Raw genomic sequence first — 14,077 nt, 5'->3', positions numbered from 1 at the left:
CTTCGTCTTGCTGCTGTTGGAGGAGCGCGACCTCGCGGGGGTTGGCGCCCTTCAGCCATCGCTCGGCTTCAAGGATTTTCATCATGCAGCCCAGCTACATTCCCTCACCAATGGTCATCCAGGATGATGACCACCAGTTCGGTGGTGGGGAGAAGCAAGCTGGGCTGCGGCCTCTGCCCCGCCCTCAGCTTCAAGGATCTTCATCATCCTTGCTGTGGCGGAGGGCGAGCTGAGCCGGGGTTCTACCTCCCGCATGGGCCGGCAGGCCGCATCTTCCTTCAGCATTCAGGGGAGAGGGCGCTCACCGGCCTTGCGGAGGGGGCGAACTTCAACAACGCGGGACCGGTTGGCCGCAAGCGTCGTCAGCTCCAGCGTGCCTGGCTCGCTAGCTTAGCTGGCTCTATCGCGGCCTCCGACGCTGCCTCCTGCCGCTTGATCCAGGCGTGGTCGTCCGTCCACCGCACGGGCGACTGTTGCGCCGTGTGCACCGGGGGATCGTCCAAGACGTCATATGCCGCATGGGCGGCGTTCGTGTTCTTGGATTGTCTTGTCCTCACTCCGGCACGACGCCTCCGTGCGGACGTCGGTGCCTGCCCGTTCGCGAGGACTTGAGTGGGGATCTGCCGGTGCAGGCTGGGGCGACCGCCATTCGTTGGCGTAGCGCTAGCGCGCAGGTGGCCGCTGTCGTCGGTGCTGAGGTGGTGGTCGCCAGAGGAGGTTTCTCCGCCGACGAGACCGTTGGCGCCACCCGCGGTCAGACCTCCGGCTCTTTGGCTTTGATGGCTTGTCCTCGCCCCTCGAGTGGGGACGTGGGCGAGGGCCTTCTCATAGCAGCGTTTGCCCTAAGGTCATCGCTGCTGCTGTTTATCCACCCGAGGCGGAGGTCGTTGTCGCTGCTGATGGAGCGGTCGCCGGCAAGCCACCCAGAGTTTGTTGTCCCGCAGGCCCTCTGGTGTGGAGGTTGTTCATACCCGCGGGAGTGGAACCGGAGTCCCGTTTGTAATGGTACCCTGAGTATGGGTGTTTGTTCATTGTGGCTGTCGAGGCCTAAACATCTGGGTATTTGAGTGTAATATCGTGTTTCTCCCTCATTTTGAGCACTAGGACTCGCCTGTCGGCTAGCTGAACCGCTTAACTGAGCGTGAGTTGCCTTGCACGGAAGGTGACGAGTGAGGTATCCGTATCCCGGAGGCGTAGGAGTCCCTCGGCTCGGTCGGCCTTGTCGCTCAAGGCTTCTCTTGCTCAGTTTTAGAACCTTCGGCTGCTCTGCGATGAGCTGGAGCCGGAGGTAGCGGCGTCGGCGTGGACAGAGGCGGAGTCGGCTCGAAAAGAGGCTTCATCGGCCCGGGAGCACGTGGCTTCCCTGGCCGAGGAGGTGCGGCAGCGGCGGCCGGAGCTTGGCCAGGTTGTCCGCTAGCGGGACCAACCCTGGAGTCATGCTGCCGAGGCCGTGAGCCGGGCTGAGGTCCTCGAGGGACAGCTGGCTAAGGCTACGGAGCGGCCAGCCGAGGCATCCGCTCGGGCCGGAACCCTTGCGGAGAACCTGACCATGAGGGCCCAAGCGCAGTGCTGGCGTCTTCCCTTGGGGTGGAGATCCTTCCGCCTGTATCGCCGTCCGAGGCTGGGCCAGGTTCCGCCGAGGGTGGAAACGACGCCGAGGGTGCTGCTGCTCCCTCTGCCGATGTCTGAACCTACAGGAACAGTTTGTCTGTAGTATGTGTATGTTTTTTGCGGCCGCTGGGGCCTAAACATTTTAACGCCGGATTATAAAGCCACGTTTTCTTTCCTCTTGTTTCGTGTGTTAGGACCTGTTTGGTGGCAGAATCCCTCTTCCGAGCGTGAGTTACTTTTCGCGGAAGGTGATGAGTGAGGTATCCGTATCCCGGAGGCGTAGGAGTCCCTCGGCTCGGTTGGCCTTGCCGCTTACGTGTACTCTCGTCGTTTTTAGGGTTCTGCTATCAAAGCAGTCGAAACGGCACGAAAGCCGTTCTGGCAGAAAAGTTTTCAAGCGTTAGGACTTGTTCGGCAGCAGAATCCCTCGTTCGAGCGTGAGTTACTATTCGTGGAAGGTGATGAGTGAGGTATCCGTATCCCGGAGGCGTAGGAGTCCCTCGGCTCGGTCGGCCTTGCCGCTTACGTGTACTCTCGTCGTTTTTAGGACCCTGCTATCGAAGTAGTCGAAAAGCGCGAAAGACATTCTGGCAAAAGACTTTTTCGAGGAAAATTTTGACGCAGAGGGGGTTCCCCCCTTCTAGCCCTCGAGGGAGGGTCGGGCTTTGCCGAGGCAAGGGTGATCCTCCCTTGACGGTTATACTTTATTTATGTATGTAAAGAAAAAAGCGAGGTATATGAACGACTTGAAACATCTTAAGGGTAGAAGCGACGTAGCTGTTGGATGTTCCAAGCGTTGCTGTAGACCTCGCCTTGATCGTTGGCCAGCTTGTATGTTCCGGGCTTCAAAATCTTGGCGATGATGAACGACCCTTCCCAGGGAGGAGTAAGCTTGTGGCGCCCTCGGGCGTCTTGTCACAGCCGAAGTACCAAGTCTCCCAACTGGAAGCCTCGGGGCCGAACCCCTCGGGCGTGGTAGCGTCGCAGAGACTGCTGATACCGCGCCGAGTGCAGTAAGGCCACGTCCCGAGCTTCTTCGAGCTGGTCCAGTGAGTCTTCTCGGCTGGTCTGGTTGCTTCGGTCGTCGTACGCCTTTGTCCTCGGGGAACCGTATTCTAAGTCTGTGGGTAAGATAGCCTCGGCCCCATAGACTAGAAAGAACGGCGAGAAACCCGTGGCTCGGCTCGGCGTCGTCCTCAGACTCCAGACCACCGAGGGTAGCTCTTTCATCCACTGCTTGCGAAACTTGTTGAGGTCGTTGTAGATCCTCGGTTGAAGTCCCCGCAGAATCATACCGTTGGCACGCTCCACCTGCCCATTCGTCATGGGGTGAGCTACGGCGGCCCAGTCCACACGGATGTGGTGGTCCTCGCAGAAGTCCAGAAACTTCTTCCCAGTGAACTATGTGCCATTATCGGTGATGATGGAGTTCGGGACCCCAAAGCGATGGATGATGTTGGTGAAGAACGCCACTGCCTGCTTGGACCTGATGCTGGTTAAGGGTTGGACCTCGATCCACTTGGAGAATTTGTCGATGGCGACCAGCAGGTGCGAGAAGCCCCCGGGTGCCTTCTGCAAGGGATCGACGAGGTCCAGACCCCACACTGCAAACGGCCAGGTGATGGGTATTGTCTGCAGGGCCTGAGCGGGCAGGTGCGTCTGTCTTGCGTAGAATTGACACCCTTGGCAAGAGCGTACAATCCTAGTGGCGTCGGCCACCGCGGTCGGCCAGTAGAAACCTTGTCGGAAGGCGTTTCCCACAAGGGCTCGAGGTGTTGCGTGGTGACCGCAAGCCCCTGAGTGTATTTCTTGCAATAACTCCTGTCCTTCAGCGACGGATATGCATCGTTGGAGAATGCCTGAGGGGCTACGGTGGTAGAGCTCCTTTTCATCACCCAGTAAGACGAACGACTTGGCGCGCCGCTGAAAGGGAAATGTGCCCTTGGGCCATTTCTAAGTATTTTGGTGATTGAGTGTCAACACAAGTGTTTAAATGTGAATCAACGCCCATGGATGAACAAAGTGCAAATCTTCAACAAAGGTATGTTTCTAAGTCTTAGTACATTGGTTTTGTGTACTAATATCTTTGTCTAAGTGTTAGAAACAGAAAGAAGAAGAGAAGAGAAGACTTGGCTGTGTGCAGCCAAGGGGCTGTTTCGGTCTGGGGCACCGGACTGTCCGGTGGTGCACCGGACAGTGTCCGGTGCGCCAGGTTGCCTCGGCCGAAGAGGCCGCTCTCGGGTTTTTCTCCGGCGACTTCGGCTAAAATTCACCGGACTGTCCGGTGTACACCGGACTGTCCGGTGAGCCAACGGTCGGCCGGGCCAACGGTCGGCCGCGCGATCGCCGCGCGACACGTGGCCGAGCCAACGGTCGGAAGAAAGCACCGGACTGTCCGGTGTGCACCGGACTGTCCGGTGCGCCAGATCTGCAGTGGTCGGCAACGGTCGGCTGCGGCTATTTATGGAAATAAATCGGGCACCGGACAATGTCCGGTGTGCACCGGACTGTCCGGTGCGCCCGACGACAGAAGGCAAGGATAGCCTTCCAGATGTGCTCTCAACGGCTCCTAGCTGGCTTGGGGCTATAAAAGGGACCCCTAGGCGCATGGAGGAGAACCAAGCATTCCTTGAGCACTCTTGATCACTCACACATCAATCTCGCGCACTTGTTCGACATTCTAGTGATTTGAGCTCCGTTCTAGTGTGCTAGTCTTTTGAGCTCAAGTCTGGGTCTTGTGTGTGCGTATTCGCTGTGATCTTTGTGTCGTGTGTGAGTTGCTAATCCCTCCCTTGCTCTGTGATTCTCTGTGAACATCTTTTGTAAGGGCGAGAGGCTCCAAGTTGTGGAGATTCCACGCAAACGGGATTGAGAAAAGAAAAGCAAGAACACCGTGGTATTCAAGTTGATCATTGGATCACTTGAGAGGAGTTGAGTGCAACTCTCGTCCGTTGGGACGCCACAACGTGGAGTAGGCAAGTTTTGTACTTGGCCGAACCACGGGATAACCACTGTGTCATCTCTGTGATTGGATTCTTGTGGTTATTGTGTTTTGACTCCTCTCTAGCCACTTGGCATAAACTGTGCTAACGCCTAATCAAGTTTTGTGGCTATAAGTTTAAGTTTTTACAGGATCACCTATTCACCCCCCCTCTAGGTGCTCTCAATTGGTATCAGAGCCGTTCTCTTCAAGAAAGGGACTAACCGCCCGAAGAGATGGATCCTAAGGGGAAGGGAATTGTGATCAACGACAAGGAGAAGGAGTCCTTCGTCAACGAGCCAAGGGATGACAAGTCCAATGACTCGGGCTCGGGCCTCAAGCGAAAAGATGGGAAGAAGAAGAAGACAAGACGCATCAAGGAGATCGTCTACTACGACAGCGATGAGTCTTCTTCTTCCCAAAAGGACGACGACCACGACAAACAAAGGAAACCGGTTAATTCTAACTTTTCTTTTGACTACTCTCGTATTCCGCAAAGTTCAAATTCACATTTGCTTTCTATTCCACTCGGCAAGCCCCCACACTTTGATGGGGAGGACTACGGATTTTGGAGCCACAAAATGCGTAGTCACCTATTCTCTCTCCATCCTAGCATATGGGAGATTGTAGATAGTGGAATGCACTTTAATAGTTCGGATAGTCCTATATTCATTAATGAGCAAATCCATAAGAATGCACAAGCTACTACTGTTCTTCTAGCCTCATTGTGCAGGGATGAATATAATAAAGTGAGTGGCTTGGATAACGCCAAGCAAATCTGGGATACCCTCAAGATCTCTCATGAGGGAAATGACGCTACCTTGCTCACCAAAATGGAGTTGGTGGAGGGCGAGCTTGGACGGTTCGCGATGATAAGGGGCGAGGAGCCAACTCAGACATACAACCGGCTCAAGACCCTTATCAACAAAATAAGGAGCTACGGAAGCACGCGATGGACGGACCACGACGTCGTCCGACTAATGCTCAGGTCCTTTACCGTTCTTGATCCTCATTTGGTGAATAATATTCGTGAGAATCCCAGGTACACCAAAATGTCGCCCGAAGAAGTCCTAGGAAAATTCGTCAGCGGGCGAATGATGATCAAGGAGGCAAGGTATGTGGACGACGCCTTGAATGGACCGATCAACGAGCCGCAACCTTTTGCTCTCAAAGCCACAGGGAACAAGGAGGCGCTACCCAGCAAGGTGGCGCAAATTGAGGCGGCCGGTCTTAATGAAGAAGAAATGGCCCTCATTATCAAGAGATTCAAGACGGTGCTAAAGGGTCGCAATGGACAGCCGAGCAAGACTAAGACCAAGGGGAAGCGATCATGCTTCAAATGTGGTAAGCTTGGTCATTTTATTGCTAACTGTCCCGATAATGATAGTGACTAGGAAAAGGGAAACAAGAGGGAAAAGAAGAAGCATTACAAGAAGGCAAAGGGCGAGGCGCATCTAGGCAAGGAGTGGGACTCGGATTGCTCCTCGTCCGACTCCGACAATGAAGGACTCGCCGCCACCGCCTTCAACAAATCAACCCTCTTCCCCAACGAGCGTCACACATGCCTTATGGCAAGGGAGAAGAAGGTATGTACTCGCAACTCTACCTATGCTTCTTCAAGTGAGGACGAATCTAGTGATGAGGATGAAGTAGATTATTCATGTTTGTTCAAGGGCTTAGATAGATCTAAGATAGACAAAATTAATGAATTAATTGATGCCTTGAATGAAAAGAATATACTTTTAGAAAAGCAAGAGGATTTGTTGTATGAAGAGCATGATAAATTTGTTGAGGCACAAAAATCCTATACTTTAGAAGTTAAAAGAAATGAAATGCTTTCTTTTGAACTATCTACTTGTCATGAAACCATTTCTACTTTGAAAGGTGTCAACAATGATTTAAATGCTAAATTAGAAGTAGCAAATAAATCCAATTCTTGTGTAGAACATGTTGAAATTTGTACTAGGTGTAAAGATTTTGACATTGATGCTTGTAGTGAACACCTAGTTTCAATTTCCAAGCTTAATGATGAACTGGCTAGTCTTAATGCTCAACTTAAGACTAGCAAGAATGATTTTGATAAGCTAAAATTTGCAAGGGATGCCTACACAATTGGTAGACACCCCTCAATTAAGGATGGACTTGGCTTCAAGAGAGAAGCTAAGAACTTAACAAGCCATAAGGCTCCCATTCTCGCCAAGGAGAAAGGGAAGGCCCCTATGGCTAGTAATGTGCAAAAGAACCATGCTTTTATGTACTATGATAGGAGATATTCTAGAAATGCTTTTAGAGGTCATGATGTGTTTGATTCACATGCTTATGACTCTTATGCTATGACTGCTTCTAGTTCTCATGTTATGCATGGTAGAAATATGTCTAGGAGAAATGCTATTCATCATGTGCCTAGAAAGAATGTTATTCATGCTCCTAGGAAAGTAGTGAATGAACCTTCTACAATTTATTGTGCTTTGAATACTTCATTTGCAATTTGTAGAAAGGATAGAAAAGTAATTGCTAGGAAGTTAGGGGCAAAATGCAAAGGTGATAAAACTTGCATTTGGGTCCCTAAGGAAATTGTGACTAACCTTGTAGGACCCAACAAGAGTTGGGTACCTAAGTCCCAAGCCTAAATTTGCCTTGCAGGTTTATGCATCCGGGGGTTCAAGCTGGATTGTCGACAGCGGATGCACAAACCATATGACGGGGGAGAAGAAGATGTTCACCTCCTACGTCAAGAATAAAGATTCCCAAGATTCAATTATATTCGGTGATGGGAATCAAGGCAAGGTAAAAGGTTTAGGTAAAATTGCAATTTCTAATGAGCACTCCATATCTAATGTGTTTTTAGTTGAGTCTCTTGGATATAATCTGCTATCTGTGAGTCAATTATGTCATATGGGGTATAATTGTCTATTTACAAATGTAGATGTGTCTGTCTTTAGAAGAAGTGATGGTTCACTAGCTTTTAAGGGTGTATTAGACGGCAAACTTTATTTAGTTGATTTTGCAAAAGAAGAGGCCGGTCTAGATGCATGCTTAATAGCTAAGACTAGCATGGGCTGGCTGTGGCATCGCCGCTTAGCACATGTGGGGATGAAGAACCTTCACAAGCTTCTAAAGGGAGAACACATGATAGGTCTAACTAATGTTCAATTCGAAAAAGATAGACCTTGTGCAGCTTGTCAAGCAGGGAAACAGGTGGGAGGCTCTCATCACACCAAAAATGTGATGACGACATCAAGACCCTTGGAGATGCTGCATATGGACCTTTTTGGACCCGTCGCCTATCTGAGCATAGGAGGAAGTAAGTATGGTTTAGTTATTGTTGATGACTTTTCCCGCTTCACTTGGGTGTTCTTTTTGCAGGAAAAGTCCGAAACCCAAGGGACCCTCAAACGCTTCCTCAGGAGAGCTCAAAATGAGTTTGAGCTCAAAGTGAAGAAGATAAGGAGCGACAACGGATCTGAGTTCAAGAACCTTCAAGTGGAGGAGTTCCTTGAAGAAGAAGGGATCAAGCACGAGTTCTCCGCTCCCTACACACCACAGCAAAATGGTGTGGTAGAGAGGAAGAACAGGACGCTCATCGATATGGCGAGGACGATGCTAGGAGAGTTCAAGACCCCCGAGCATTTTTGGTCGGAAGCCGTGAACACGACTTGCCACGCCATCAACAGGGTCTACCTTCATCGCCTCCTCAAGAAGACGTCGTATGAGCTTCTAACCGGTAACAAACCCAACGTATCGTACTTTCGTGTATTTGGGAGTAAATGCTACATTCTAGTGAAGAAGGGTAGAAATTCTAAGTTTGCTCCCAAAGCTGTAGAAGGGTTTTTATTAGGTTATGACTCAAATACAAAGGCGTATAGAGTCTTCAACAAATCATCGGGTTTGGTTGAAGTCTCTAGCGACGTTGTATTTGATGAGACTAATGGCTCTCCAAGAGAGCAAGTTGTTGATTGTGATGATGTAGATGAAGAAGATGTTCCGACGGCCGCTATACGCACCATGGCGATTGGAGAAGTGCGGCCACAGGAACGAGATGAACAAGATCAACCTTCTTCCTCAACTATGGTGCAACCCCCAACCGAAGATGACGAACAGGTACCTCAAGTGGAGGCGCTTGATCAAGGGGGAGCACAAGATGATCAAGTGATGGAGGAAGAAGCGCAACCGGCACCTCCAACCCAAGTTCGAGCGATGATTCAAAGGGATCATCCCGTCGACCAAATTCTGGGTGACATTAGCAAGGGAGTAACTACTCGATCTCGATTAGTTAATTTTTGTGAGCATTACTCCTTTGTCTCTTCTATTGAGCCTTTCAGGGTAGAGGAGGCCTTGCTAGATCCGGACTGGGTGTTGGCCATGCAAGAGGAGCTAAACAACTTCAAGCGCAATGAAGTTTGGACACTGGTGCCTCGTCCGAAGCAAAATGTTGTGGGAACCAAGTGGGTGTTCCGCAACAAACAGGACGAGCACGGGGTGGTGACGAGGAACAAGGCTCGACTTGTGGCAAAAGGTTATGCCCAAGTCGCAGGTTTGGACTTTGAGGAGACTTTTGCTCCTGTGGCTAGGCTAGAGTCCATTCGTATTTTGCTAGCATATGCCGCTCACCATTCTTTCAGGTTGTACCAAATGGATGTGAAGAGCGCTTTCCTCAATGGGCCAATCAAGGAGGAGGTGCACGTGGAGCAACCCCCTGGCTTTGAAGATGAACGGTACCCCGACCATGTGTGTAAGCTCTCTAAGGCGCTCTATGGACTTAAGCAAGCCCCAAGAGCATGGTATGAATGCCTTAGAGATTTCTTAATTGCTAATGCTTTCAAGGTTGGGAAAGCCGATCCAACTCTTTTTACTAAGACTTGTAATGGTGATTTGTTTGTGTGCCAAATTTATGTCGATGACATAATATTTGGTTCTACTAACCAAAAGTCTTGTGAAGAGTTTAGCAGGGTGATGACGCAGAAATTCGAGATGTCAATGATGGGCGAGTTGAACTACTTCCTTGGGTTCCAAGTGAAGCAACTCAAGGACGGCACCTTCATCTCCCAAACGAAGTACACGCAAGATCTGCTAAAGCGGTTTGGGATGAAGGACGCCAAGCCCGCAAAGACGCCGATGGGAACCGACGGACACACCGACCTCAACAAAGGAGGTAAGTCCGTTGATCAAAAAGCATACCGGTCAATGATAGGTTCTTTGCTTTATTTATGTGCTAGTAGACCGGACATTATGCTTAGCGTATGCATGTGTGCTAGATTTCAATCCGATCCTAAGGAATGTCACTTAGTGGCGGTGAAGCGAATTCTTAGATATTTAGTTGCTACGCCTTGCTTCGGGCTCTGGTATCCAAAGGGGTCTACTTTTGACTTGGTTGGATACTCAGACTCCGACTATGCTGTATGTAAGGTCGATAGGAAGAGCACATCGGGGACGTGCCAATTCTTAGGAAGGTCCCTGGTGTCATGGAACTCTAAGAAACAAACCTCCGTTGCCCTATCCACCGCTGAGGCCGAGTATGTTGCCGCAGGACAGTGTTGCGCGCAACTACTTTGGATGAGGCAAACCCTCAGGGACTTTGGCTACAATCTGAGCAAAGTCCCACTCCTATGTGATAATGAGAGTGCTATCCGCATGGCGGAAAATCCTGTTGAACACAGCCGCACAAAGCACATAGACATCCGGCATCACTTTTTGAGAGACCACCAGCAAAAGGGAGATATCGAAGTGTTTCATGTTAGCACCGAGAACCAGCTAGCCGATATCTTTACCAAGCCTCTAGATGAGAAGACCTTTTGCAGGTTGCGTAGTGAGCTAAATGTCTTAGATTCGCGGAACCTGGATTGAATAGTAGCATACATGTAGTTATGCTTTTGATCATGTTCCTTTTTTGCATTTTGTTGCTTATTATGGTGCTCAAGTTGTACAAACACTCCCTGGACCTCACAAGTCCGTTGCAAAGTAATGCACATATTTAGGGGGAAATGTGTTACAACTTGACCCTTTGAGACTAACCATGTGCTTGAGTTTGATGTTTTAGTCTCGAAGGAGGATTGAAAGGGAAATGGTGGACTTGGACCATGAAAGAGTTCCACTGCACTCCGATGAGAGGGTAACTAATTCCAAGTTCATCTCATGAAATCTTATTGCCATTTGCTCTTAATTGAAGACCTTGGTGAGGCAATGGGGTTAAAAGGCCAAGATTAATCCCGTTTTGGTGCTTGATGCCAAAGGGGGAGAAAATAAAGGCCAAAGTGATAAATGGATCAGCTACCACTTGAGAGATTTTGAAAATAATAGAATAGAGTTTTTGTGTTGTTAAACTCTTTTATTGTCTCTCTTGTCAAAAATTGGCTTCTTGTGGGGAGAAGTATTGATTATGGGAAATAGGGGGAGTTTTTGAAATCTTTGATCAATCTCTTTTGGAATGACTCTCTTTATGCTTCAACATGTGTGTTTGACTTAGAGATAGAGATTTGAGTTTGATTTGCAAAAACAAACCAAGTGGTGGCAAAGAATGATCCATATATGTCAAAATTGAATAAAACTCAAAGTTAGTTTTTATTTGAAGTGATTTTGCACTTGTTCTAGTTGCTTTATGTTGTGTTGGCATAAATCACCAAAAAGGGGGAGATTGAAAGGGAAATGTGCCCTTGGGCCATTTCTAAGTATTTTGGTGATTGAGTGTCAACACAAGTGTTTAAATGTGAATCAACGCCCATGGATGAACAAAGTGCAAATCTTCAACAAAGGTATGTTTCTAAGTCTTAGTACATTGGTTTTGTGTACTAATATCTTTGTCTAAGTGTTAGAAACAGAAAGAAGAAGAGAAGAGAAGACTTGGCTGTGTGCAGCCAAGGGGCTGTTTCGGTCTGGGGCACCGGACTGTCCGGTGGTGCACCGGACAGTGTCCGGTGGGGCACCGGACAGTGTCCGGTGCGCCAGGTTGCCTCGGCCGAAGAGGCCGCTCTCGGGTTTTTCTCCGGCGACTTCGGCTAAAATTCACCGGACTGTCCGGTGTACACCGGACTGTCCGGTGAGCCAACGGTCGGCCGGGCCAACGGTCGGCCGCGCGATCGCCGCGCGACACGTGGCCGAGCCAACGGTCGGAAGAAAGCACCGGACTGTCCGGTGTGCACCGGACTGTCCGGTGCGCCAGATCTGCAGTGGTCGGCAACGGTCGGCTGCGGCTGTTTATGGAAATAAATCGGGCACCGGACAATGTCCGGTGTGCACCGGACTGTCCGGTGCGCCCGACGACAGAAGGCAAGGATAGCCTTCCAGATGTGCTCTCAACGGCTCCTAGCTGGCTTGGGGCTATAAAAGGGACCCCTAGGCGCATGGAGGAGAACCAAGCATTCCTTGAGCACTCTTGATCACTCACACATCAATCTCGCGCACTTGTTCGACATTCTAGTGATTTGAGCTCCGTTCTAGTGTGCTAGTCTTTTGAGCTCAAGTCTGGGTCTTGTGTGTGCGTATTCGCTGTGATCTTTGTGTCGTGTGTGAGTTGCTAATCCCTCCCTTGCTCTGTGATTCTCTGTGAACATCTTTTGTAAGGGCGAGAGGCTCCAAGTTGTGGAGATTCCTCGCAAACGGGATTGAGAAAAGAAAAGCAAGAACACCGTGGTATTCAAGTTGATCATTGGATCACTTGAGAGGAGTTGAGTGCAACTCTCGTCCGTTGGGACGCCACAACGTGGAGTAGGCAAGTTTTGTACTTGGCCGAACCACGGGATAACCACTGTGTCATCTCTGTGATTGGATTCTTGTGGTTATTGTGTTTTGACTCCTCTCTAGCCACTTGGCATAAACTGTGCTAACGCCTAATCAAGTTTTGTGGCTATAAGTTTAAGTTTTTACAGGATCACCTATTCACCCCCCCCTCTAGGTGCTCTCAGCCGCGCCAGTCGCCGAGCTTCGGCCTTGTCGAGGGGTAGCTCTCCTCGAAGGAGATATTCTAGGTACGGGGTCTGCCAATTTCGGTTTGGCGCAACCTCATTCCGCTCTCCCTCAATGCGCAAGGCCTCACCCTCGGCGGCCGAGGATACCTCGGGATGGGCCGAGGCCTCCTCGGGCTCGGGCGTGTCGTCGATCTTGACGGAGGGTTGATGTATGTCTTTGGGAAGACGTCTGGGGGAACCGTTGTCCGCCCCGAGGCTATTTTCGCCAGCTCGTCCGCAGTCTCGTTGTATCGTCGAGCGATGTGGTTGAGCTCCAACCCGTAGAACTTGTCTTCCAGGCGCCGAACTTCGTCGCAGTAGGCCTCCATCTTCCGGCCGCGGCAGTGGGAGTTCTTCATGACTTGGTCAATGACAAGCTGCGAGTCGCCATGAGTGTCGAGGCGCCGAACCCCTAGCTCGATGGCGATGTGCAACCCATTAACCAGAGCCTCGTACTCGGCCACATTGTTTGACGCCGGGAAATGGAGGCGCAGCACGTAGCGGAGATGTTTCCTAAGGGGTGAGATGAAGAGCAGGCCAGCACCTGCTCCTGTTTTCATCAGCGACCCATCAAAGTACATGGTCCAAAGTTCCGGTTGGATCGGAGCTGTTGGCAATTGGGTGTCGACCCATTCTGCCAGGAAATCCGCCAAGACTTGGGACTTTATGGCCTTCCGAGGGACGAATGAGAGTGTTTCGCCCATGAGCTCCACTGCCCACTTTGCTATCCTACCCGAGGCCTCTCGACACTGGATGATCTCCCCCAGGGGGAAGGATGACACCACAGTCACCGGATGAGACTCGAAGTAGTGTCGCAATTTTCGCCGCGTCAGAATTACTGCATACAGTAGCTTCTAAATTTGCGGGTAGCGGATCTTGGTCTCGGATAGCACCTCACTGATGAAGTAGACCGGCCTCTGGACGAGTAGTGCATGCCCTTCTTCTCGTCTCTCGACTACGATCGCGGCGCTGACCACCTGAGTGGTTGCGGCTACGTAGATCAAGAGGGCTTCTCCCGCAGCGGGGGGCACCAAGATGGGCGTGTTTGTAAGGAGCGCCTTTAAGTTTCCGAGGGCTTCCTCGGCCTTGGGGGTCCAAGTGAAGTGCTCGACCTTCCTTAAGAGGCGGTACAAGGGTAGGCCTTTTTTGCCGAGGCACGAGATGAAGCGGCTCAGAGCCGCAAGGCATCCCATGACCCTTTGTACTCCTTTCAAATCTTTGATAGGCCCCATGTTGGTGATGGCCATGATTTTCTCTGGGTTGGCCTCGATGCCCCGCTCGGAGACGATGAACCCCAGAAGCATGCCTCGGGGGACTCCGAAGACACACTTCTCGGGATTGAGCTTCACGCCTTTCGCTCTCAGACACTTGAATGTCGTTTCAAGGTCGGAGAGGAGGTCAGAGGCTTTCCTCGTCTTGACAACGATGTCATCGACGTAAGCCTCGACCGTTCGGCCGATGTGCTCTTCGAACACGTGGTTCATGCACCTTTGGTATGTTGCACCTGCATTCCTCAAGCCAAATGGCATAGTAGTATAACAGTACA

Source organism: Zea mays, chromosome 9, assembly GCF_902167145.1.
Source record: "Zea mays cultivar B73 chromosome 9, Zm-B73-REFERENCE-NAM-5.0, whole genome shotgun sequence".
NCBI lineage: Eukaryota > Viridiplantae > Streptophyta > Magnoliopsida > Poales > Poaceae > Zea > Zea mays.
This window is presented reverse-complemented; position numbering follows the sequence as displayed.